This window comes from Phyllobates terribilis, unplaced genomic scaffold (genome assembly GCF_046119375.1).
Source record: "Phyllobates terribilis strain yellow unplaced genomic scaffold, ASM4611937v1 Scaffold_3__8_contigs__length_932513732, whole genome shotgun sequence".
Lineage (NCBI taxonomy): Eukaryota > Metazoa > Chordata > Amphibia > Anura > Dendrobatidae > Phyllobates > Phyllobates terribilis.
Window position 1 is genome coordinate 582,442,665 of NW_027362763.1, and position 26,219 is coordinate 582,468,883.

Here is a 26,219-nt window from a genome sequence, read left to right on the forward strand (position 1 = left end):
TCTTATACTCCAGTCACCTCCAGAGCTGCAGTGGAAATGTCTACATACAACTTCAAACCTCACAATAATGTATCAACCTAACATTTTTTACTCTTTACCTAATCTATTTATTCTTTACATTCTGTTATTTTTCTGATTCTTTAGCATTATGCAGGGGGCATGACATGTTTTTTACGGACATGGTTTAAAATATGTGGCCGTCCTAGAGGGCAGGTAGGAAGTGACAGACCCCACACTAGACATAGAGGGCAGGCAGAGTGAAAAACCCTGCACTATACATGGAGGGCAGGCAGGGCTGCCACCAGAAATGTCAGGTACCCATACTGGCAAAATTTTTGGGCCCCCTTGAGACTCCGCCAAAGGGACATAGTGTCGCCCTGCACAGTAAAAGGACCCCCCACTGAAAACAGTGTCCTCAAAGATAAAATACATCACAACTGTAATAATATCCCTTAATTAGCCCCTACAGTAAGAATCCTAAATCCTGTCCCCTTTCCTGTAATAATGGACCCCATCCTGGTCCCCATGTTTCTCCATCCTGCCCCCATGTGTCTCATTCCTGGCCCACATGTGTCTCCATCCTGCTCTCATATGTCCTCCCATTCTTGCCCCATATGTCTACATCCTTCCTCCCATATGTCCTCCCATCATGGCCCCTCTCATCCTGGCCCCATATGTCCTCCCATTATAGCCCTATATGTCTCTATCCTGTCCTCCATATTTCCTCCCATCCTGGCTCCGTATGTCCTCCCAACCTGCTCCCTTGTCTCCATCCTGCCCCCCCATATGTCCTCCCATCTTGGCCCCATATTTCTCCATCCTGCCCCTTCATATGACCTCCCATCCTGGCCTCATATGTCTCCATCCTGCCCCCCATAGGTTTCCATCCTGCCCACCATATGTCCTCCCATCCTTTCCCCATATGTCTCGATCCTGCCCCTCCATATGTCCTTCCATCCTGGCCTCATATGGCTCCATCCTGCCCCCCATAGGTTTCCATCCTGCACCCCCATATGTCTCTATCCTCCCCCCCATATGTCCTCCGATCCTTTCCCCATATGTCTACATCCTGTCCTCATATTGCAGATGTCAGTACATAAAAAATAAAAAGTTTCTCCTTACCTGATCACGGTTCAACGGCATCCTCTTCCTCAACCATCTGAGGCGCAGACATGTCGGCGCTTGACAGTGACGTTGACGCGCCTCCTGGGCCTGTGCTGTGCAGGGGATACCCGGAGCCGGATCGCTGGGGGTTGTAGTCCTCCATGGCTGTGACCCGGTCCGTGCCCAGGGCGATCAAAGCAGTGGCAGTCTTAGTAATGTGACAAATGTCCGACTACGCCACCCGTGGATTGCGGTCAGTGGGGACCGCCGCTGCGCTGCAGACCGCTGAGGCTGATGTTGTATGCGCAGCCAAGTATGGGATAACTCCCCACAGGAGAAGTATTGCCTCAGGGCAGCTAGTGTGGATGATGGGAGTGATGGTGTGAGCGTCCCAGTGCTAATGGTGCTGGTGCGGCGATGAAACACAGAGACGTGTGGTGCAGTTCAGGGTCTTTACTGATGGTATAACGCAGAGCCTCCTGGGAGTACTGGCTAGCAGTAGAGGCCTGGTCAGTCTGAGAGCTAGCAGGATCTCCCCCTGGCCAGGTGGAGTTGTAGGCCTCCCCGTCTCTCTGCACTCTTTCCTGGCTACCTTGCTGTGTGCGGGTAGAAGTAGCCCACGTCCCTGAGTATACCGTGTGGTGCTCACCCGTATGGCCGGTGACTTGGGGCCTTCCGTTAGCCTCCGCTTCACGATGGCGGTGCTGGTCCCTTGCTTGTGACCGTGCCTCCGGGCTTCTATGGCCAGAGGACATGGAATCCCCTGCCGGTTGGATTCTGCTGCTGGACCTGGATGTCCCCACAGCCTCAGACTCCGTGTCCGGGTTTAGTGTCTTCAGCCAAGGAGAGCTTTCTAGCTTCCAGCCTCTGGCACTCGCTCCTGCTCCTACAGAGCTCCTGCTGTCACTTTCCCTCTCCAGGCTCTGACTGACCTAATTTCGCCTCAGACCCAGTTTATAAGGGCAGATTCCTCCCCTCCAAGGTCTGGGCGGGCAGTGTTGCATGCTTAGGGCTCCTGACCAGAGAAACCTCCCACTTGCTCTCATAATATTTCTATTACTGTGGCAACCAGACCCCCGGGGTGCCACATTCCCCCCTAGTAAATTTTAGTACTCCGTGACTAAATACATTTTTAAAGAAACATAAATGCAGGGTATAACAATAACACAATAACATATTTACAAGAAGCTTTAGTTCTTTAAAGGTCACGGCGTGTCCGCAACCGGGTGTCCATATCACCCAAGGTGAAGTTTGTGAAACAAGAGGGTGTCCATGTCACCCAAGGTGAAGCTTTAAGCGAAGTAGGGGACCTGTCCAAAGCAAACCCCTTGCGTTGGCCTTGGGCGTGGCTGCAAGGCTGAAGCTAGCTACTTTGGACCGCAAGGAGGCCACGCCAGACAGGTTTTCTTTTCCGTGGCCGTCTTCGCAAGAGGCACCAAGGTGCAACTATCTACAAAACTGTTCCGGTTATCCAGCGTCCATAACCTGTTAGTCCAAAGAAATCTGCAGGGTAACTGAGAGACATAATTAATAACAGGCAACAAACATAAACCATAAACAGTTAAACAGATAAATTCACAGTGCATTAGTTTAGATTTTCCAGCGAGCGGGCATCTGACCTCTAGTGACTCTAGTGGACCTACGGAGCTCACTAACTGGTCCTGCACTACAGGGTGTAGGAGGTGTTATGGGCAAGCTGGGCAGCTGTCTGCGTACTCTTTGGCTCACTAGGGGCACGGCAGGCTCACTACTAGCAGAGGGTTGATTCTCCTGGGCTGCTGGTATGGATTCTTCTGCCTCCTGGGCCGGCTGCTCTTCCAGCTGTACCTGGTCTTCTGTAGGCACTTGAGGGGCTGGCTGGAGAAAGGTGAGGACGGGCACCACGATAGCGTTGTTTACTTGTGTCCAGGACCGGGGAAAGTCTCCGAGTACGGTGCTGATCATTTCCTCCTTTTCCTCTATGGGTTGAGGGTCTTCCTGATCTTCATCCGTGCTTTGCAACTTCTCAGGGCACTTTTTCAGGTGGTCTCTGGAAACAGTGGCTGTGGTCTCTCCTCCATCCTTGCTGATGACGTACACCTTTGGATTATTGTGGCTTGAGGGCAGTACGGTGTACGGGTCCTTTTCCCACTGGTCGTCCAACTTATGGAGCCACCTTTTCCTTTTCAAGACCTGCTCTCCAGGTACCAGGGGAACAGCGGGAGCATGTTGGTTATAAGTCCTCTCCTGCCTTTCTCTTGATTGACAGAGACTTTGCTCGACGCTCTCCTGTACTTTCCGGTACTGCTGCTGCCGTTCTGTATCCCAGTCTGCCTCTGGCGAGGTGTCCTCGGGTATCAGGACTCCCATATCCAGGTCAACAGGCAGCTTACCAGGTCTTGCTCGCATTAGGTAAGCCGGGGTACAGTTGGTGGAACCTACCGGGATGTGGTTATACAGGTCCACCAGATCGGGCAGTTTCTCAGGCCACAGACTGCGTTCTTCCAGGGGCAATGTTTTTAGCAGATCTATCACCACCTGGTTCATCTTCTCGCAGAGTCCATTGGTTTGGGGGTGATAGGGCGTTGTTCTTATCTTCTTGCAGCCATACAGGTTGCAGAACTCCTGGAAGACCTCCGCTTCGAAGGCTAGTCCTTGGTCCGGGTACCCGTGTGGGCGGCAGAAGTGCAGCTGGAAGGCTCTGGCTGCTGTCTGAGCCATCAGGTCTTTGACAGGGACCACCACCAGGAACCGGGAGTAGTGATCCACGATGGTTAGGGCGTAGACATACCCGCTTCTGCTTGGAGCCAGTTTAACATGGTCCAGAGCGACCAGTTCCAGCGGCTGCCTGGTGATGATGGGCTGCAGGGGAGTCTTCTGGCTGGCACGGTCCCTTCTTCTTAGATTGCACGGGCCACAGTCTCTACACCACCTCTCAATGGCTCCTCTCATGCCTATCCAGTAGAACCGTTCACGCAGCAGGAACTCCAGCTTCTTCCATCCGAAGTGCTCTGCCCCATTGTGGTAGGCCTCCAGCACCATAGCTGCGTCCCGTCTCGGTACCACAACCTGCCAGATCAGTTCATGTGTCCGGGAATTGACCATTCTGTGGCACAACTTCTCCTTGTAGAGAAACAGTCTGCTCTTTTCCGTCCACAGTTGCTTGGTCTCTTCCGGAGCATCTGGGTCCAGGCGGGCGTCAGCCTGGGTCAGCATCTCCTTCACCAGACGGACTGCGGGGTCACTGTCTTGCGTCTCCGCCCAGTTGTAGTGGGGTAAGGGGTTGAACATAGCGGATCGCTGGCCCCTCACACGGTGGGAATACTGGGTAATCCCATGACGGTGAAACGCAGGGAGTTCGATCTCTTCCAATTCTTCTGGATCCTCCCCTTCGTCCGGTAGGTTTGGCATCCTGGACAGGGCGTCCGCATTGGTATTGGAGCGTCCTGCCCGGTATTTGATCGTGAACTCATAATTGGACAGGCGGGCCATCCATCTCTGCTCCAGGGCACCCAGTCTTGCAGTGTCCAGGTGTGTCAACGGGTTGTTGTCCGTGTACACGGTGAACCTGGAAGAGGCAAGGTAATGCTTGAAACGTTCGGTTACTGCCCACACCACTGCCAGGAACTCTAGCTTGAACGAGCTGTAATTCTCAGGGTTTCTTTCCGTGGGTCGCAGTTTTCGGCTGGCGTAAGCAATTACCCATTCTCTCCCCTGCTGGATCTGGGACAGTACGGCTCCTAGCCCGATGTTGCTTGCGTCCGTGTGGAGGATAAAGGGCTGGCTGTAATCAGGGTACGCCAGGATTTCATCCCCCGTGAGGGCCATCTTCAGCTGGCGGAATGACTCCTCTTCCAGCTTTTCCCATTTGAAGGGTGGCTTCTGGTTTTTGGCCTTCCTGGACTGGCCTATCAGGAGGTCCTGCATAGGAGCTGCCTTATTGGTAAAACCGCGAATGAATCTTTGGTAGTAGCCTACCAACCAGAGGAACTGCCGCACTTCCTTTATGCTGGATGGTCTTGGCCAGTCCTTAATCACGTGATCTTGTCAGGGTCGGCTGCTACTCCGTCAGCACTCACCACGTGTCCCAGGTACTGTACCTTTGGCTTCAGTAGATGACACTTTGAGGGTTTTACCTTTAGGCCATAGTTTGCCAGGGCTTCAAACACTTCTGCCAGGTGTTCCAGATGGTCCTCATAGGTCTTGGAATAGACGATGACATCGTCCAGGTATAGTAGGACCGTCTCGAAGTTCCGGTGTCCCAGACAGCATTCCATCAACCGTTGGAAGGTTCCTGGTGCGTTGCAGAGCCCGAACGGCATACAGTTAAATTCGCTGAGTCCCATCGGGGTGGTGAATGTGGTTTTCTCCCGGTCCGCCTCTGCTACAGGAACCTGCCAGTACCCGCTAGTGAGATCCAAAGTAGAGAAGTAGTTAGCAGATTTTAATGCAGCTAAGGACTCTTCTATCCTTGGTAACGGGTACGCATCTTTGTGTGTGATACGGTTGACCTTCCTGTAGTCTACACACATTCTCATGGTGTTGTCTTTCTTTTTCACTAAGACTAGTGGAGCTGCCCAGGGGCTACAGCTGTCCCTAATTACCCCAGCCTCCTTCATGTCTTTTAGCATCCCCTTGGCGTGTTGATAGTGTGCTGGGGGTACGGGTCGGTATCTCTCCTTTATGGGAGGATGGTCTACCGTGGGCATGTGATGTTCTACCCCCTTTACTCGCCCGAAGTCTAGCGGGTGTTTACTAAACACTCTCTCATAATCTCGAACCACCCGATAGACTCCCTGTTTCTGGTGTGAGGGAGTGGAGTCAGTACCCAAATGCAGTTGCTGACACCAGTCCTCCATTGGTTTCTTAGAGCCGTTACCTTCCTCTGGTTGAGATGGAGGCAAGGGTTCCACGGCCTGTACAGAATTCTGGTTTATGGTGAACAATTTGGCTAGCGTGGCATACCGGGGCAGGTATACTTCTCTCTCCCCGATATTTATGATGCGGACGGGCACCCTCCCATGACGTACATCGACCACCCCCCGTGCTGTCAAAATGGTGGGCCTACTGTCTGAGTAGACGGGTTCCACCATTGCTTGGTAGTCTCTACCTCTCAGACCAATAGCTGCCCGGCACCAAATCATCATCTCACTTTTCGGGGGCATGGCAATAGGGAACGGGTCACACATTCTCACGCTACCAATCTCACCACCAGATAGTTCCACCTGTTGCCGTTTCATCAGTGCCCGGATTTCTTTTTGGAGGACACGCTGCTGGCTGGAACTGGCGTTCTTGGCAACCTGTTGCAAAATAAGAATCACCTCTGCAAGACAGTTTTCGATTACGTTAGTACCTAGGGTTATTTTTGGGTGACTCTCGCGACGGTCAATGTCCACAATGATCAGTCCTTGTGCCGCCAGTTCAACTTTACCGACCTTGATGGTCACCTCTTTAAATCCTATCTGGGGCACGGGCTGACCATTGCTGGCTATAATGCTCAGGTCGTCATCTGGGTAGCGGGTTATGTCCGAGTCATTCCAGTACCGCTTGAAGAGCACGTACGGGATGGTAGTCACCTGTGACCCAGTGTCTAGTAGGGCACTCATAGGAATGCCATCCAGTACCACAGGCAAGACCGGACGTCCCCCTACGTATTTATCACGCCAGTTCGATGGGCCTGATGATCTTATGCCTGGGGGTTGGCTCTCTACCCCAGGTTGTGCCCGTTTAAATGACAGTACCTTGCCATATGTCCGGGTTGATTGCAGCGGCGGCAGATGGGTCGTCCGTCCTCGTTGTATCTGTCGCTGGGTCTCCCTCTGGCCGGTGGGGTCCTCCTCAGTCGGCGCCACGGGACGTCCTACCTTGCGATGCTCTTCTTCCGTAGGCCGTGGCTCCGCAGTCAATCGTCGGGGTAGAGGACCTGGCATCGCGCTCCGATGACGTCAGCGTCGCTCTTCCTCCCTTCCAGGACCTTGCGCAGCGTCAGTGCGTGGGGCGGAGCTTCGGATCTCGCGCGCTTTCGGCGTCCACGCCCCTCTTCTTCCCGTGAGGCGTCCCGAAGATGGCGTCCGATGGCGGGAAGCGGCTGCGGATGGCAGGAAGACGGCAGAAGATGGCGGGAAACGACCCAAGATGGCGTCCGATGGCGGGAAACGACTCCGGACGGCGGGAAACTTCGCCGCAGGTAAGTATAAAAGTCTTTTTCAGGCACGCAGTACCCGGTGGTTGCGGGCACGAAATCCTGCCGACTACGCCAAAGTTGACGCGCCCCCTGGGCCTGTGCTGTGCAGGGGATACCCGGAGCCGGATCGCTGGGGGTTGTAGTCCTCCGTGGCTGTGACCCGGTCCATGCCCAGGGCGGTCAAACCAGTGGCAGTCTTAGTAATGTGACAAATGTCCGACTACGCCACCCGTGGATTGCCGTCACTGGGGACCGCCGCTGCGCTGCAGACCGCTGAGGCTGATGTTGTATGCGCAGCCAAGTATGGGATAACTCCCCACGGGAGAAGTATTGCCTCAGGGCAGATAGTGTGGATGATGGGAGTGATGGTGTGAGCGTCCCAGTGCTAATGGTGCTGGTGCGGCGATGAAACACAGAGACGTGTGGTGCAGTTCAGGGTCTTTACTGATGGTATAACGCAGACCCTCCCGGGAGTACTGGCTAGCAGTAGAGGCCTGGTCAGTCTGAGAGCTAGCAGGATCTCCCCCTGGCCAGGTGGAGTTGTAGGCCTCCCCGTCTCTCTGCACTCTTTCCTGGCTACCTTGCTGTGTGCGGGTAAAAGTAGCCCACGTCCCTGAGTATACCGTGTGGTGCTCACCCGTATGGCCAGTGACTTGGGGCCTTCCGTTAGCCTCCACTTCACGATGGCGGTGCTGGTCCCTTGCTTTTGACCGTGCCTCCGGGCTTCTATGGCCAGAGGACATGGAATCCCCTGCCGGTTGGATTCTGCTGCTGGACCTGGATGTCCCCACAGCCTCGGACTCCGTGTCCGGGTTTAGTGTCTTCAGCCAAGGCGAGCTTTCTAGCTTCCAGCCTCTGGCACTCGCTCCTGCTCCTACAGAGCTCCTGCTGTCACTTTCCCTCTCCAGGCTCTGACTGACCTAATCCCGCCCCAGACCCAGTTTATAAGGGCAGATTCCTCCCCTTCCAGGTCTGGGCGGGCAGTGTTGCATGCTTAGGGCTCCTGACCAGAGAAACCTCCCACTTGCTCTCAGACATAATATTTCTACTACTGTGGCAACCAGACCCCTGGGGTGCCACAACGTCATACGCCGGCGACGTGTGCACCAACGTCAGCTGCCGGCCTCAGATTGTCTGGCAGCTTCTATTGCAGTGCAGAAAGCGGGTCCTGCACGGAAATAGATTTCAACTGAACGTGTGTCCTCGGACGCACATTCAGTTACTGAACCAGCAGAATCCTGCCCCTGTAACCCGGTGAGCAGAAGCAAAAATAGGGGGGCCCAGTCTGGGCCCCCCTCCTTGCTTCTGTTCACCGGGCTCTATATGGCAGTAATGCCCTATTGGCAGCCCTGAGGACAGATAGAGAGTGACAGACCCCGCACTACACATGGAAGGCAGGTAAATTGACAGACCTGAACTACACAAGGATGGCATGTAGATTGACAGACCCTGCACTGTACATGGATAGCAGGTAGAGAGTGATTATATCATACTACATATAGATGGCAGATAGAGATGATCCTAACAATTTATTTTGCATCAGTACAAGAACCCGAAACATAGAGCCAATGTCATTAAAACTATCCTCTGTGTAAAGAATAAGGAGTCCAGCAAGTGATGATCAGGCCTCCACAGAGCCATAATCTCAACATCATTCAGTCTGTCTACAATTGCATGAAAAGACAAAAGGATTAGCAGAGGAACACTGTATGATGGTCCCACCCACAACTCGTCAGTTCATCAGATGACCCCCAAACTCTGCATTCAAGCCACAGTACACTCTGAAGACAGTGAAGCATGATGGTGCAAGCATCATGATATGGGCATGTTTCTCTTACTATGGTGCCAGACCTATTTACCGCATACCAGGGATCATGGACCAGTTTGCATATATTATAATACCCGAAGAGGTCCGGTTAACTTCCAAGAGGACATGCCCTTGAAATAGGTGTTTCAACAAGACAACGACCCTAAACACACCAGTAAACGAGCAAAATCTTAGGTCCAGTCCCACAAAATTAAGGTTATGGAGTGGCCAGCCCAATCCCTGGACCTTAATCCTATAGAACACTTGTGGGGTGAAATAAAAATGCTGTTTCTGAGGCAAAGACAACAAATGCCCCAAAATTGTGGGATGTAGTCAAAGCATCCTGGCTAGAATAACAGTTGACAGGTACCAGAAGTTGGCTGACTCTATGCAACATAGATGTGAAGCAGTTCTAAAGAACTGTGGTTATACAACTAAATATTAAGTTAGTGATTCACAGGAATGCTAAATCCTCAAAAAGAGAGTACATATTGTGACTTTGTAAAGACAAATGCAGACACTGCTATTTTTTAGAACAGCCCAATGTTCATTTTTTGTTATTTTCTGTAAAGCAGCTAAAATTATACACATTTCTCTTCATGTTTTGAATTAGAAAACAGAGTGCAATGTTCCCAATGCATGGAAATAAAGACTAGTATAAAGATTTTGTGCTTAACTCAAGTTTTTGAACACACTGCTATTATTTTGTACACTACTATATGTCACCCATCCTGGTATATATCTTTCATCCTGGCCCCATCCTGGTATATACAGTATATTGCTTATTCTGCTATATGTCCCTTATCCTGGGCCCCATCCTGATATATATCCCCCATCTTAGTATATGTCATCCGTGCTGCTGCTGTTCTTTAATCTATAAAATAAAATTATTTATCATACTCACGAGGGGCATACATACAGTGGTGGCCAAAAGTATTGGCACCCCTGCAATTCTGTCAGATAATACTCAGTTTCTTCCTGAAAATGATTGCTATCAAAAATTCTTTGGTATTATTCTCTTCATTTAGTTTGTCTTCAGTGAAAAAACACAAAAAGAATTGTCCTAAAGCCAAATTGGATATAATTGCACACCAAACCTAAAAAAGGGGGTGGACAAAAGTATTGGCACTGTTTGAAAAATCATGTGATGCTTCTCTAATTCGTGTAATTAACAGCACCTGTAACTTACCTGTGGCACCTAACAGGTGTTGGCAATAACTAAATCACACCTGCAGCCAGTTAACATGGATTAAAGTTGACTCAACCTCTGTCCTGTGTCCTTCTGTGTACCACATTGAGCATGGAGAAAAGAAAGAAGACCAAAGAACTGTCTGAGGACTTGAGAAACCACACTGTGAGGAAGCATGAGCAATCTCAAGGCTACAAGTCCATCTCCAAAGACCTGAATGTTCCTGTGTCTTCCGTGCGAAGTGTCATCAAGAAGTTTAAATCCCATGGCACTGTGGCTAACCTCCCTAGATGTGGACGGAAAAGAAAATTTGACGAGAGACTTCATTGCAAGATTGTGCGGATGGTGGATAAAGAACCTCGACTAACATGCAAACAAGTTCAAGCTGCCATGCAGTCCGAGGGTACAACAGTGTCAACCCGTACTATCCGTCGGCATCTGAATGAAAAGGGACTGTATGGTAGGATACCCACGAAGACCCCACTTCTTACCCCGAGACATAAAAAAGCCAGGCTGGAGTTTGCCAAAACTTACCTGAGAAAGCCTAAAATGTTTTGGAAGAATGTTCTCTGGTCAGATGAGACAAAAGTAGAGCTTTTTGGGAAAAAGCATCAACATAGAGTGTGCAGGAAAAAAAAAAGAGGCATTCAAAGAAAAGAACACGGTCCCTACAGTCAAACATGGCGGAGGTTCCCTGATGTTTTGAGGTTGCTTTGCTGCCTCTGGCACTGGACTGCTTGACCGTGTGCATGGCATTATGAAGTCTGAAGACTACCAACAAATTTTGCAGCATAATGTAGGGTCCAGTGTGAGAAAGCTGGGTCTCCTTCAGAGGTCATGGGTCTTCCAGCAGGACAATGACCCAAAACACACTTCCAAAAGCACTATAAAATGGTTTGAGAGAAAGCACTGGAGACTTTTAAGGTGGTCAGCAATGAGTCCAGACCTGAATCCCATAGAACACCTGTGGAGTGATCTCAAAATGGCAGTTAGGAGAAGGCACCCTTCAAATATCAGGGACCTGGAGCAGTTTGCCAAAGAAGAATGGTCTACAATTCCAGCAGAGCATTGTAAGAAACTCATTGATGGTTACCGGTAGCGGTTGTTCGCAGTTATTTTGGCTAAAGGTTGTGCAACCAAGTATTAGGCTGAGGGTGCCAATAATTTTGTCCGGCCCATTTTTGGAGTTTTGTGTGAAATGATCAATGATTTGATTTTTGTTTCATTCTATTTTGTGTTTTTTCCTTGCAAGCAAATTAAATGAAGATAATAATACCAAAGAATTTGTGATTGCAATCATTTTCAGGAAGAAACTGAGTATTATCTGACAGAATTGCAGGGGTGCCAATACTTTTGGCCACCACTGTAGAAGTCATGGTGCTCCATAGAAGAAGTATAATGCACTCCCCATAGACCTCCATATACAGGTGCTTCTCACAAGATTAGAATATCATCAAAAAAATAATTTATTTCAGTTCTTCAATACAAAAAGTGGAAGTCATATATTATATAGAGTCATTACAAACAGAGTGATCTATTTCAAGTGTTTATTTCTGTTAATGTTGATGATTATGGCTTACAGCCAATGAAAACACAAAAGTCATTATGTCAGCAAATTAGAATACTTTATAACAACAGCTTGAAAAATGTTTTTAAAATCTGAAATGTTGGCCTACTGAAATGTATGTTCAGTAAATGCCCTCAATACTTGGTCGGGGCTCCTTTTGCATCAATTACTGCATCAATGTGACGTGGCATGGAGGGATCAGCCTGTGGCACTGCTGAGGTGTTATGGAAGCCCAGGTTGCTTTGATAGCAGCCTTCAGCTCTTGTCTGCATTGTTGGGTCTGGTGTCTCTCATCTTCCTCTTGACAATACCCCATAGATTCTCTATTTGTTTAAGGTTAGGTGAGTTTGCTGCCAATCAAGCACAGTGATACTGTTGTTGTTAAACCAGGTATTGGTACTTTTGGAAATTTCCATCTCCAAAAAGCTTGTCGGCAGAGGGAAGCATGAAGTGTTCTAAAATGTCCTGGTAGACGGCTGCGCTGATTTTGATCTTGATAAAACACAGTGGACCTACACCAGTGGATGACATGGCTTCCCAAACCATCCCTGATTGTGGAAACTTCACGCTAGACCTCAAGCAGCTTGGATTGTGTGCCTCTCCACTCTTCCTCCAGACTCTGGGACCTTGATTTCCAAATGATATGCAAAATTTACTTTCATCTGAAAACAACACCTTGGACCACTGAGCAACAGTCCAGGTCATTTTCTCCTTGACCCAGGTAAGACGCTTTTGGCTTTGTCTATTGGTCATGAGTGGATTGACACAAGTAATGCGACACTTGTAGCCAATGTCCTGGATACGTCTGTGTGTTCTGGCTCTTGAAGCAATGATTCCAGCAGCAGTCCATTCCTTGTGAATCCCCCCAAATTTTTGAATGGCTTTTCTTAACAATCCTTTCAAGGCTGCTGTTATACCAGTTGCTTGCGCACCTTTTTCTACCACACTTTTTCCTTCCACTCAACTTTCCATTAATATGCTTGGATACAACACTCTGAAAAGCCAGCTTCTTTAGCAATGACCTTTTGTGGCTTACCCTCCTTGTGGAGTGTGTCAATGACTACCTTCTGGACATCTGTCAAGTCAGCAATCTACTCCATGATTGTGGAGCCTACTGAAACAGACTTAGGAACCTTTGTAAATGCTTCGGAAGCCTTTGCAGGTGTTTTTTGTTAATTATTCTAATTTACTGAGATAATGACTTTTGTGTTTTCATTGGCTGTAAGCAATAATCATCAACATTAACAGAAATAAACACTTGAAATAGATCACTCTGTTTGTAATGACTCTATATAATATACAAGTTTCACTTTTTGAATTGAAGAACTGAAATAAATTAACTTTTTGATGATATTCTAATTTTGTGAGAAGCACCTGTAGTATAATGCATCCCATAGTCTTTCATATAATATAATGCACAGCTCATAGTCCTCCATATAATATCCTGCACAGTCCATAGTCATACATGTAGTATAATACACAGCCCATAGTCAACTATGTAGTATAATACACAGCCAATAGTAATCCATAAAGTGTAATGCACCCCCATAGTCACCCATAAAATATAATGCACCCCATAGTTATCCATGTACTAGTATGGCCACAGATTTAAAAAAAAAAAAAAAAAAAAAACACTCACCTATCCTTCGCTCCCTCCGCTGCAAGTGTCCTCTTGTGAAGCCGAAAGTTGACTTTGGCCTGCGACAGGACCAAAATAGGGTCACTGCCATGCACCCTGTCACATGCACGTTGATGTCAGCTGCTGGCCTCTGATTGGCTGGCAGCATGTATTGTCGCGCACGTACCCGATGAGTCTGTGCAAGGCAATACACTTCAACTGGATGTTACTTGTAAATGTTTCAACAATAAGGCATGAATGTGTAAGCCAGTGACCGGATGCAACGCCCAGATAAAGCACGAGGCGGAAGTAACCACTGAAACTATTTAGTTCCCTGATATGGCAGGAATAGTGGTAACTAAAGCAATGACAAATTATGCTAAACAGAATAATTATAGCATAAAATATACAATAACAAATATACAATGAATCCTCGGGTTCACTCTAGCTACTATAACAGTCTCTTGTAATACCTTCTTATAGCCTCTGACAAAGGGGATGATATCAACTGGCCCCTGCCCTTGCTGTTGCACTTGCCCAGACCAATCCCCATACAATACGTCGGTGCTGGAAGCAAGACTCGGCTCATTTGTGCCTACCGTCTTCAGGGACCAGCAGCAACAGGACAATAAGCAAGCAGCTTGGTGAGAAGGCAACAACTGTTGGCACAATTATTACGAAATGGAAGAAGCACAAGATGACTGTCAATCTTCCTCGGGCACGGGTTCCATGCAGCATCTCACCTCGTGGGGTAAGGATGATTCTGAGAAAGGTCAGGGATCAACCCAGAACTACATGGGAGGACCTGATAAATGACCTGAAGAGAGCTGGGACCACAGTCTCAAACATTACTGTTAGTAACACACTACGCCGTCATGGATTAAAATCCTGCAAGGCACGCAAGGTCCCCCTGCTCGCGCCAGTACATGTCCAGGCCCATTTGAAGTTTGCCAATGACCATCTGGATGATCCAGAGGAGGCATTGGTGAAGGTCATGTGGTCAGATGAGACCAAAATAGACCTTTTTTGTATCAACTCCTCTCGCCGTGTTTGGAGGAAGAAGGATGACTACAATCCCAAGAACACCATCCCAACCGTGAAGCATGGTGGGGGAAACATCATACTTTGGGTGTGCTTTCTGCAAAGGGGACATGACGACTGCACCGTATTGAAGGGAGGATGGATGGGGTTTTATATCCTGAGATTTTGGCCAAAAACCTCCTTCTCTCAGAAAGCATATTGAAGAAGGGTCATGGCTGGGTTTTTCAGCATGACAATGACCCGAAGCCCAGCCAGGGAAACTAAGGAGTGGCTTAATGTACCTGATTGAAGTTTTTTTTTTTTTAAAAGACTGTGATTCTATTGTGTAAATGCACCCTGAGCTCCCCATGCTGCCTCACTTTACATAGCGAGCCCCAATGCTGCCCTTTCTCCATACTAAGTCCACCATGCAATACCCTCTCCACAGTGAGCCCCCCATGTTGCCCTTTCTCCATAGTGAGCTCCCCATGGTGCCCCTTTTCCATACTGAGCCCACCACACTGACTCTACATACTAAACCTGTCACATTGCCGAACTGTCTATTTTGTGTCCCCCATACTGACCCGCTCCATGTACCCCCCATGCTGACCCTTCCAAGCTGCCACCTCTCCATACTAAGGCCCCTCACACTGCCTCTTCTCCATACTGAGCCCATCACTTCCCAACTCTCCACACATAGCCCCCATGCTGTGCCTCTCCATACTGAGCCCCCCATGCTTTCTCTTCTCCTAACTGAGCCCATCCCACACTGCTACTTCTCCATACTGAGCCCCCCATGCTGCACTCTCTTCATACTTAGCCCCTCACACTGTCACACATCCATTTTGTCTCTTGCACTATCCCTCTTTCTGAAAGCGCTCCTAACAGTTGAAAAAGATCACAGTCCATGATGGTCCAGCTTCAAGTTTGAGGCATGAATAGTTAAAATCCATTATTTATTGGTTGTGATTAAAACCTGGTCATACCTTGAATATTTTGTGAACTGTATCATCATGTTTTAATTGCAAAAAATAAATAATGGATTTTAGCTATTGAGGTCTCAAATTTGAAGCTGAACTAGGTGAGTTGGTCTCCTTTTTCACTAGAAGTCTCACAATCTCCCAGTCTACAGTAATACCCCCCCCTAAGCTCCAGTCTACAGTAAATTCCCAGCTGAAATTTTGACTTTATATGCTTACCTGCTACCTTCTCCAATTTATTTTCTTTTTGTGTTGCATTCTTCAGTTACTTCTGCAGCCTCATCATGCTGCAGCGATGTCAGCAGCATGAGTACACTGCCACATTAGGGCAGAGAATGGATTGGAGCTCCTCTGACCCTGGCAGTGCCAGAACACTCAGAAGTTCATTTGCATTTATGTCTTGTATCCTGGTGCAGCTCCCCACAACCCGCCGCCCTAGGCATTGGACCTCCGTGGATAGGTGATAACTTCCTTTTACCATTCACAGAGGAAACTGCTAAAGGATCCGCCAGACGTATGGTATGAATCTGAAAATTCTCCACAATGGCCTGTTGAATGAGATTCCCAATCTCGAAGAAGCGGGTCTCACCACTGGTAACAGAAACGGACAAAGTCAAGGGCGGAGAGGAAGAACTCTTGCCTAGGATGACCTGTCAGAGCGGTCCTAGACACTGGAGTTTCCCGGTCTCACCGGGCAAGAGCGGATCTGATGCTCTATATTGCCACAATAGAAGAAACTCTGCTCGGCACGACAGGTCTCCTGGCGAGACTTGACCATCTTGGCTCGATCAATTTGCATCGGTTCTGGAGAAGACACCCGGGGGAGTGCAAGTTGCGAGACGGGACTTTGGAAGACGAGAACGAGACGCAGAGGTCTCCTCTCACAGGTCATCTCCTTAGCGCGTTCCAGGAAACGGATGTCAATCCGAGAAGCTAATGACACCAGGTCGTCCAGGGAGGGTGGTATGTCACGATCGGCTAGCTCATCCTTGATCCGTCCGGAAAGACCCTCCTAAAAGGTGGACACTAGGGCCTCATTATTCCAAGCAAGTTCAGATGTGAGAGTTCGGAAAGGTATGGCATACTGGCCCACAGTGAGACTCACTTGGCGCAGACGGAGAAGTGAGGAGGCAGTAGAAGATTTTCATCCGGGCTCATCGAACACCTTCCGGAAGGTAGTGAGGAAGGCCTGAAGATAGGACACCAGGGGATCCCCTCTCTCCCACAGAGGGTTAAGCCACACCAACGCCTCTCCGGTGAGGTGAGACATGATGAACGCCACCTTGGCCCAGTCGGAGGTGAACTGGTGTGCCAGTAGTTCAAAGTGCAGCGTGCACTGATTTATGAAGCCCCAACATAGAATGGGGTCACCACCAAAACGTGGAGGCACAGAGAGTTGGGGTCCAAAGCCGGATGCCACAGTGCCACTGGGTTGAGGTGCCGCCGGTGCGTGTGCCGCTCGGTTAGAGACGGACACAGTCGGGGTGAACAGCGCGTCCAGGCGGGAGTTGACTGTCCGCAGATAGGACAGGATAGTATCCTGTTGGGATCTCTGTCGAGAGACCTCTTAGTACAGGTCTGAGAGAGAAGGAGCCTGGGAGCCACCGGGTTCCATGGCCTGTGCAAACTGTTACAGGTCCAGGTGGTGGAACCTCTGTGCTGAGTTGCAAGGAGGGACCAGAGGGGCGTAACTAAGTGCCAACTCGGACCGACTCTGGCCACATGGCAGCTTAATCGACTCCATGAACCAGGGAGGGACCAGGCAGGTGGACCAGGTGCCACTCTGGGACCGACCTTGTGTGAGAGCAGACGACTCCCTTGGGTCAGATGGCTGAAGCTGACTGGTACAGTGAATGAGCATGGCAGGTAGCTTGATGGGTGGTCCGGGTAGGCAGGCGGGCTCAGCAGGTAGCCAGACAGGTGATCCAGGTAGGCAAGCAGGCGGACACGGCAGTTGGCCTGACAGGTAATCTGGGTAGACAGGCAGGCGGACACGGCAGGAGGCCTGACAGGTGATTCGGGTAGACAGGCAGGCGGGCACAGCTGACAGACAGGCTGGCGGGCACGGCAGATAGAGAGGCAGGCGGGCACCGCAGATAGACAGATTGGCGGGCATGGCTAAAAGACAGGCTGGCAGGTACAAGAATCTGGGGGCTGAGGAGAGTGTTAGCATACAAACAACAAATTTGCACAGGCACCTCCATTTTGGAGGAGGTGCTTTATATATGAGTGGTCCTCCGGCCATTGGCCGGGGATTCTTTAGGACGGCGCGCGTGGCCCCGTTAAGAGGGAGGGAGCACGTGCGTGCCCTAAGCACAGTGCCTGGGAAGTGCCTGGGACACGCTGTCCACCCAGTCTGTGTTCCTCTCCAGCTGAGCGGCACCTGCTCCGGCGGCACCTCAACCCACTGGCGCTACGGCACTCGGCTCTGGACCCCGGCTCTCTGCGCCCCCACATTTTGGTGGTGACCTCGTCTTATGTCGGGTTTCTTGAACCAGTGCACTCTGCACTTTGGACTTCTGGCACATCAGTTTCCTTCAAACCGGGTCAAGGTGGCATTCATCATGTCTCACCTCACCGGGGAGGCCTTTGCATGGCTTAACCCGCTGTGGGAAAGAGGGGACCCCCTGGTGTCCGATCTTTTGGCCTTCCTCACTGCCTTCCGGAAGGTCTTCGATGAGCCCGAACGAAAATCTTCTACTGCCTCCTCACTTGTCCGCCTCCGCCAAGGGAGTCTCACCATGGGCCAGTATGCCATACGTTTCCGTACCCTCGCATCTGAGCTTTCCTGGAACAACGAGGCCCTGGTGTCCACCTTCTGGGAGGGTCTTTCTGGATGGATCAAGACCGAGCTAGCCAGTCGTGACATTCCTTCCACCCTGGATGACCTGATGTCTTTAGCTACCCGGATTGACATCCGTTTTCTGGAATGTGCTAAGGAGACTACCCGGGAGAGGAGATTTCTGCGTCTCGCTCCTGTATTCCAAAAGCCTGCCTCTCAACCAGGTGGGAATGCTGCACTCGGAGAAGATCTCCTTTCATGTACTGTCCGGTCTCTCTCACCCACTCTTGCTTGGTCTACCCTGGTTAAAAGACATGAGCCCATCCTGAATTGGAGATGTGGTGAAGTGCTGTGTTGGGGTCAGGAATGCCATAAACCCTGTCTGGCTCCGGTTCGTCCTGCTCGACCCCCGTCTACTCCGGCTAATCTACCTGGTCTGCCGGCACCCTACTGGTCCTATGCGGACGTCTTCGACAAGAAGGAAGCAGAGACACTACTACCTCATAGACCATATGATTGCCCCATCGACCTGGTACCTGGTGCTTCTCCTCCCCGCGGGCGTATCTACCCCTTGTCGCTGGCTGAGACCCAGGCCATGTCTGAGTACATAGAAGAGAATCTTGCTAGGGGATTTATCCAGAAATCTACCTCCCCGGCTGGAGCAGGATTCTTCTTCGTTAAGAAGAAAGACGGCTCACTACATCCCTGTATCTATTAAAGGGGCCTTAACCAGATTACCATAAAAAATAAGTACCCCCTGCCTCTCATCTCTGAGCTGTTTGACCACCTTAAAGGTGAGAAGATCTTCACCAAGCTCGATCTTCGTGGGGCGTACAATTTGGTCCAGATCCGCCATGGAGACGAGTGGAAGACGACATTCAACACCCGGGACGGTTACTATGAATATCGCGTGATGCCCTTTGGTCTCTGTAATGCCCCAGCCGTCTTCCAGGAGCTGGTTAACGACATCTTCCGTGATCTCCTGTATTCTTGTGTGGTGGTGTACCTGGACGATATCTTGGTCTTCTCTCCGGATCTGCCCACACACCGGAGGGATGTTGGTCAGATTCTGCTAAGGCAGATTCGCCTATACGCAAAATTTGAGAAATGTCTCTTCGAGCAGTCCTCCCTTTCATTCCTGGGCTATATTATCTCTGAGACTGGTCTGCGGATGGACCCCGAGAAGGTCTCTGTCGTCTTAAAGTGGCCCCGACCAGAGGGGTTGAAGGCGATTCAGCAATTCCTGGAATTTGCTAATTATTATTGCCTCTTCCTCCCTCACTTCTCTTCCTGGACAGCTGCCATCTCCGCGCTCACCCGTAAGGGAGCAAATCCCAGGGAATGGAGTTCCGAATAGGAGGAGGCCTTCTTCTCCCTAAAACATGCTTTCTCCTCCACTCCTGTGATGCACTGTCCGGATTGCAACAAGTCTTTCTTCCTGGAGGTTGATGCATCCTGCTCCAGAGCCGGAGCTGTGCTCACCCAGAAATCCCCGTCTGGTAGAATGGTAACCTGCGGCTTCTTCTCCAAGCTCTTCTCCTCGTCCGAGCGCAACTACTCCATTGGAGATAGTGAGCTGCTAGCCATCAAATTGATGCTGGAGGAGTGGCGTTACTTGCTGGAGGGGGCTCTGCACCCAGTGGTCATCTACACTGACCACAAAAACCTTGCCTATCTGCAGAACGCCCAAAGACTTAATCCGCGTCAGGCCAGGTGGTCTTTATTCTTTGCCCGATTCTGCTTCACCCTACATTATTGTCCGGCGGACAAGAACATTAAAGCTGACGCTTTATCCCGCTTGTTCCTGTCCACCGACCAAGAGGAGGAGCCTCTATATATCATCGATCCCTCTAAAGTGTTGACCTGTCTCTTCTTCCACCCGGTAGGACCTTTGTGGCGGTTCCAGATCGTAAGAAGGTTCTACTCTGGGGCCATTCATCCAAACTAGCCGGTCATGCTGGTCAGAGGAAGACTTTTCTGCTCATCGAACGACATTACTGGTGGCTTTCCCTGCGCAAGGATGGTGCGGACTTCGTCGCGGCTTGTTCCTCCTGTTCCCTGGCACCTTCCATCCGGCCGTCTCCTTCCTCTTTCCGTGCCTTCCGCTCCGAGGCAACACATTGCTATGGACTTCATTACAGATCTCCCTGTTTCTGCCGGTTGTACAGTCATTTGGGTGGTCGCTAACTGCTTTTCTAAAATGGTCCACTTCATCGCTCTGCCTGGTCTTCCGTCTGCATCTGTGCTGGCTAAGGACTTCATCCATCACATCTTTCATCTTCACGGCCTACCCCTCCACATTGTGTCTGATCGTGGGGTTCAGTTCACTTTGCGCTTCTGGAGAGCTAAGTGCAAGCTGCTGGATGTCTCCTTGGATTTTTCCTCTGCTTATCACCCTCAATCCAATGGTCAAGTGGAACGTATCAACCAGGTCCTTACCAGCTTTCTCCGACACTTCGTCAATGCTCACCAAAACGATTGGTTTGAGCTCCTGCCCTGGGCAGAGTTCTCCTATAACAACCATGAGAGCGAATCTTCTTCTAAAAACCTGTTCTTTGTGGTCTACGGTCAACACCCCCGGATTCCGTTTCCTGTCTCCTCTTCAGTGGACAATCCTGCCGCGGAGTCTCTTGTCAGCTAATTTTTGGCTATTTGGGAAGACAACAGTTCCGCACTTCTTCAGTCCTCCGAGCAGATGAAGAGACATGCTGATAAAAGACATCTGGACCCGCCTCAATTCTGTCCAGGAGACAAGGTCTGGCTTTCCTCCAAATATGTTCGTCTCAAGATGAATTCCTATAAGTTGGGCCCGCGGTTCATCGGTCCGTTCGAGGTCTTGAACCAAATCAATCCCGTGGCCTACAAGCTGAAACTCCCGGTCACCTTACGAATTCCCAACTCCTTTCATGTATCCCACCTCAAACCTGTTGTCGTTAATTCCTTCTCTGACGATCCAGGTATTTCTCCAGCTTCAGTCTCCGCTGAGGACGTCTTTGAGGTAGAAAACATTTTGGCCACCAAGAGGGTAAGTGGAAAGACTTTCTTTCTGGTGGATTGGAAGGGGTTTGGTCTGGAGGAGAGGTCTTGGGAAGCCAGAGATAACATTCATGCCCCTCATCTTCTTGAAAAATTTCTCTCAGGCTTAAAGAAAAGGGGGCATAAAGGGGGGGGGTGCACTGTAGCATCGGTGTCTCTGCCTCCTGCCGGGCAGAGACGCCGTTCCCCTTACCGCCGCGGCCCTGGTCCGTGTGACCTTGGTCGGACCGTGTAGGTACTTAGTCATGTCCCTCTGGTCCCTCCTTGCACTGAAGCACAGAGGTTCCACCACCCGGACCTCTAACAATCACATTTCCCTGAGGAGACAGCTCAGTGTGTCAGTACTATAGGACATGATGAAGAGCTGCCACAAACAGTCCTTGGTAGTGAGGGGAAGTGAGGAGATCTGTCCTGTCACTGTACCCTGCTAGTAGAGGTCCACACATCACATAAGGGACCAGCCTATTAGGGGCCTATCACATTGTGTTCATGAGTTCCGTATGGGCATATGTCCAGGGATGGATTAAGTGCAGCCAGGGTCCCGGGCAGTTTGGAAGGCACGGGCCCCCCACCAACCAGCTACCAAATGTATCACGCGACATGTCACATGACCCCCTATGATATATCATGTGATAGGTTCTGTGCGTAACACACAGGTGCTTTGGTGCACATCCGTAGATGGAAAACGATAGAGATAGCGGCGCGAGTAGCAAATTTTTCCCTTGTGTATAGCACCATACATAACATAGCGCTATATAAAATAGAGCAGGGTTGGGAGATTAATTTTCACAAGGGGCCACATGAGAGACCGTGACTGTTGTGGAGGCCAAACCAATAAGCTGAAATTAATTCTGCTTAATATTAATATTAACATAATATAAAAAAATTATAATTGTATGACTTAATACTGAGCAGAATTAAGTATACTGACATCCCCCTATATACAGTATGAGCCCCCACAATCAACAACCAAATCGATCAATCCCTGGCGACCCCTATACATGTAAACCATAACAAAAAAAACCTTAAAAAATTCCCTAGTTAATTTACAATCCCAACACATGAAGACATAACTGCACACATAAATAAATGCACACACATTTGCATAGAAAAACCAATGATTTTTTTAAAAAAAGAGCAGGAATGAGGAGAGACAGGGACTAGTTTCGCCCTTCACAATTCCCTTCCTGAAAGCGGAGCTTGGCACCCTAAGTTGAAATGGTATTGGACCCCCACTCGTCATCGACTGCCCCTATGTAGCCCTACCACTAATCGAACTGACCAGGCATCCTCAATAGGTGATCAGACAATATGTAATGAACATATATAAATATATACAATTTAGATACTAGTGGGCTGAGGGGTATATACACTATATATATACAGTACAGACCAAAAGTTTGGACACACCTTCTCATTTAAAGATTTTTCTGTATTTTCTTGACTATGAAAATTGTACATTCACACTGAAGGCATCAAAACTATGAATTAACACATGTGGAATTATATACTTAACAAAAAAGTGTGAAACAACTGAAAATATGTCTTATATTCTAGGTTCTTCAAAGTAGCCACCTTTTGCTTTGATGACTGCTTTGCACACTCTTGGCATTCTCTTGATGAGCTTCAAGAGGTAGTCACCAAAAATGGTCTTACAACAATCTTGAAGGAGTTCCCAGAGATGCTTAGCACTTATTGGACCTTTTGCCTTCACTCTGCGGTCCAGCTCACCCCAAACCATCTCGATTGGGTTCAGGTCTGGTGACTGTGGAGGCCAGGTCATCTGGCGTAGCACCCCATCACTCTCCCTCTTGGTCAAATAGCCCTTACAAAGCCTGGAGGTGTGTTTGGGGCCATTGTCCTGTTGAAAAATAAATGATGGTCCAACTAAACGCAAACCGGATGGAATAGCATGCCGCTGCAAGATGCTGTGGTAGCCATGCTTGTTCAGTATGCCTTCAATTTTTAATAAATCCCCTACAGGGTCACCAGCAAAGCACCCCCACACCATCACACCTTCTCCTCCATGCTTCACGGTGGGAACCAAGCAGGTAGAGTCCATCCGTTCACCTTTTCTGCGTCGCACAAAGACACGCTGGTTGGAACCAAAGATCTCAAATTTGGACTCATCAGACCAAAGCACAGATTTCCACTGGTCTAATGTCCATTCCTTGTGTTCTTTAGCCCAAACAAGTATCTCCTGCTTGTTGCCTGTCCTTAGCAGTGGTTTCCTAGCAGCTATTTTACCATGAAGGCCTGCTGCACAAAGTCTCCTCTTAACAGTTGTTGTAGAGATGTGTCTGCTGCTAGAACTCTGTGTGGCATTGACCCGGTCTCTAATCTGAGCTTCTGTTAACCTGCGATTTCTGAGGCTGGTGACTCGGATAAACTTATCCTCAGAAGCAGAGGTGACTCTTGGTCCTCCTTCCCTGGGGCGGACCTCATGTGAGCCAGTTTCTTTGTAGCGCTTGATGGTTTTTGCAACTGCATTTGGGGACACTTTCAAAGTTTTCCCAATTTTTCGCACTGACTGACCTTCATTTCTTAAAGTAATGATGGCCACGCATTTTTCTTTACTTAGCTGCTTTTTTCTTGCCATAATACAAATTCTAACAGTCTATTCAGTAGGACTATCAGCTGTGTATACACCAGACTTCTGCACAACACAACTGATGGTCCCAACCCCATTTATAAGGCAAGAAATCCCACTTATTAAACCTGGCAGGGCACACCTGTGAAGTGAAAGCCATTTCCAGTGACTACCTCTTGAAGCTTATCAAGAGAATGCCAAGAGTGTGCAAAGCAGTCATCAAAGCAAAAGGTGGCTACTTTGAAGAACCTAGAATATAAGACATATTTTCAATTGTTTCACACTTTTTTCTTAAGTATATAATTCCACATGTGTTAATTCATAGTTTTGATGCCTTTAGTGTGAATGTACAATTTTCATAGTCAAGAAAATACAAAAAAATCTTTAAATGAGAAGGTGTGTCCAAACTTTTCGTCTGTACTGTATATATACCCTAATCAATATTTTTCAACAATCTGACCAGAAAAAAATTAACAAAGTCCAAGAAGAAACGTATATGATGTCCTTGTCAAACAAAGCACCCTTCAGATCATAAATTGCCAGTCAAGTGGCAATGCAAATAATGGGTTTGTCCAATACTTGGAATGCCCCTTCTCATAAGCCACATTTTGCCCCAATAAAATAAAAGTGTCGGCACTCGCAGTCCCGGGGCTCCCATGTTGTTGTTATGACACGTGACTCCGATGCCCAATCAGCATTAGCGTCACTGTCCCCGCCTTAGAAAATATTGAACATGAAGAGGAAGTCCAAGCTGCAGCCGATCTCTCACTTCCTCTTCATGTTCAATTCGACAGAAGGTGGAGACAGTGATGCCAGCACTGATTGGGCACCGGGGTCACGTGTCATACAGCCACACAAGAGCCCCGGGATCGTGAGTGCCAACACCGCAGGAATAGCGGCGACACCGGAGGGGAGTATAGGCTTTTTTATTTTAGCGGGGCTAAACATAGGGGAGGAGAAGAGGTTGTCCTAGTAGTGGGCAACGCCTTTAAAACCACAAAACATCCGCATACCTCAGTCACAATTCTGTGGACATGGACTATTCTTCTATATATATATATATATATATATATATATATATATTTATACATATAGCCCCTATATGAGTCTCCTGTATACAGTGTGTGCCCCCATACTGCCTCCTGCATCCAGTGTGTGCCCCCATATCACCTTCTATGTACAATATGAGCCCCTATATAGCCTCCTATATAGAATATGAATCTCTATATAGCCACCTGTATGCAATGTGTGCCCCGATATCGCCTCCTATTTACATAATCATCCACCGTATAGCCTCCGATATACAGTATGATCCCCATATAGCCTCCTAGATAGAGTGTGAGCCCCATATAGCCTCTTATATAAAGTATGAGCCCGCACATAGCTCCCTATATACAGAATGAGCTCCTATATAAAGTTTGATCCCACACATAACCTCCTATATACAGTATGAGCCCCATATATTCTCCTATATACAGTATGATCCCCATATAGCCTCCTATATACAGTATGATCCTTATATAGCCTCCTATATACAGTATGAGCCCATATATAGCCTCTTATATACAGTATGAGCCCGCACATAGCTCCCTATATACAGAATGAGCTCCTATATAAAGTTTGATCCCACACATAACCTCCTATATACAGTATGAGCCCCATATATTCTCCTATATACAGTATGATCCCCATATAGCCTCCTATATACAGTATGATCCCCATATAGCCTCCTATATACAGTACGAGCCCCCATATAGCCTCTTATATACAGTATGAGCCCGCACATAGCTCCCTATATACAGAATGAGCTCCTATATAAAGTTTGATCCCACACATAACCTCCTATATACAGTATGAGCCCCATATATTCTCCTATATACAGTATGATCCCCATATAGCCTCCTATATACAGTATGATCCCCATATAGCCTCCTATATACAGTATGATCCCCCATATAGCCTCTTATATACAGTATGAGCCGCACATAGCTCCCTATATACAGAATGAGCTCCTATATAAAGTTTGATCCCACACATAACCTCCTATATACAGTATGACCCCCATATATTCTCCTATATACAGTATGATCCCCATATAGTCTCCTATATACAGTATGATCCCCATATAGCCTCCTATATACAGTATGAGCCCCCATATAGCCTCTTATATACAGTATGAGCCCGCACATAGCTCCCTATATACAGAATGAGCTCCTATATAAAGTTTGATCCCACACATAACCTCCTATATACAGTATGAGCCCCATATATTCTCCTATATACAGTATGATCCCCATATAGCCTCCTATATACAGTATGATCCCTATAGAGCCTCCTATATACAGTATGAGCCCCCATATAGC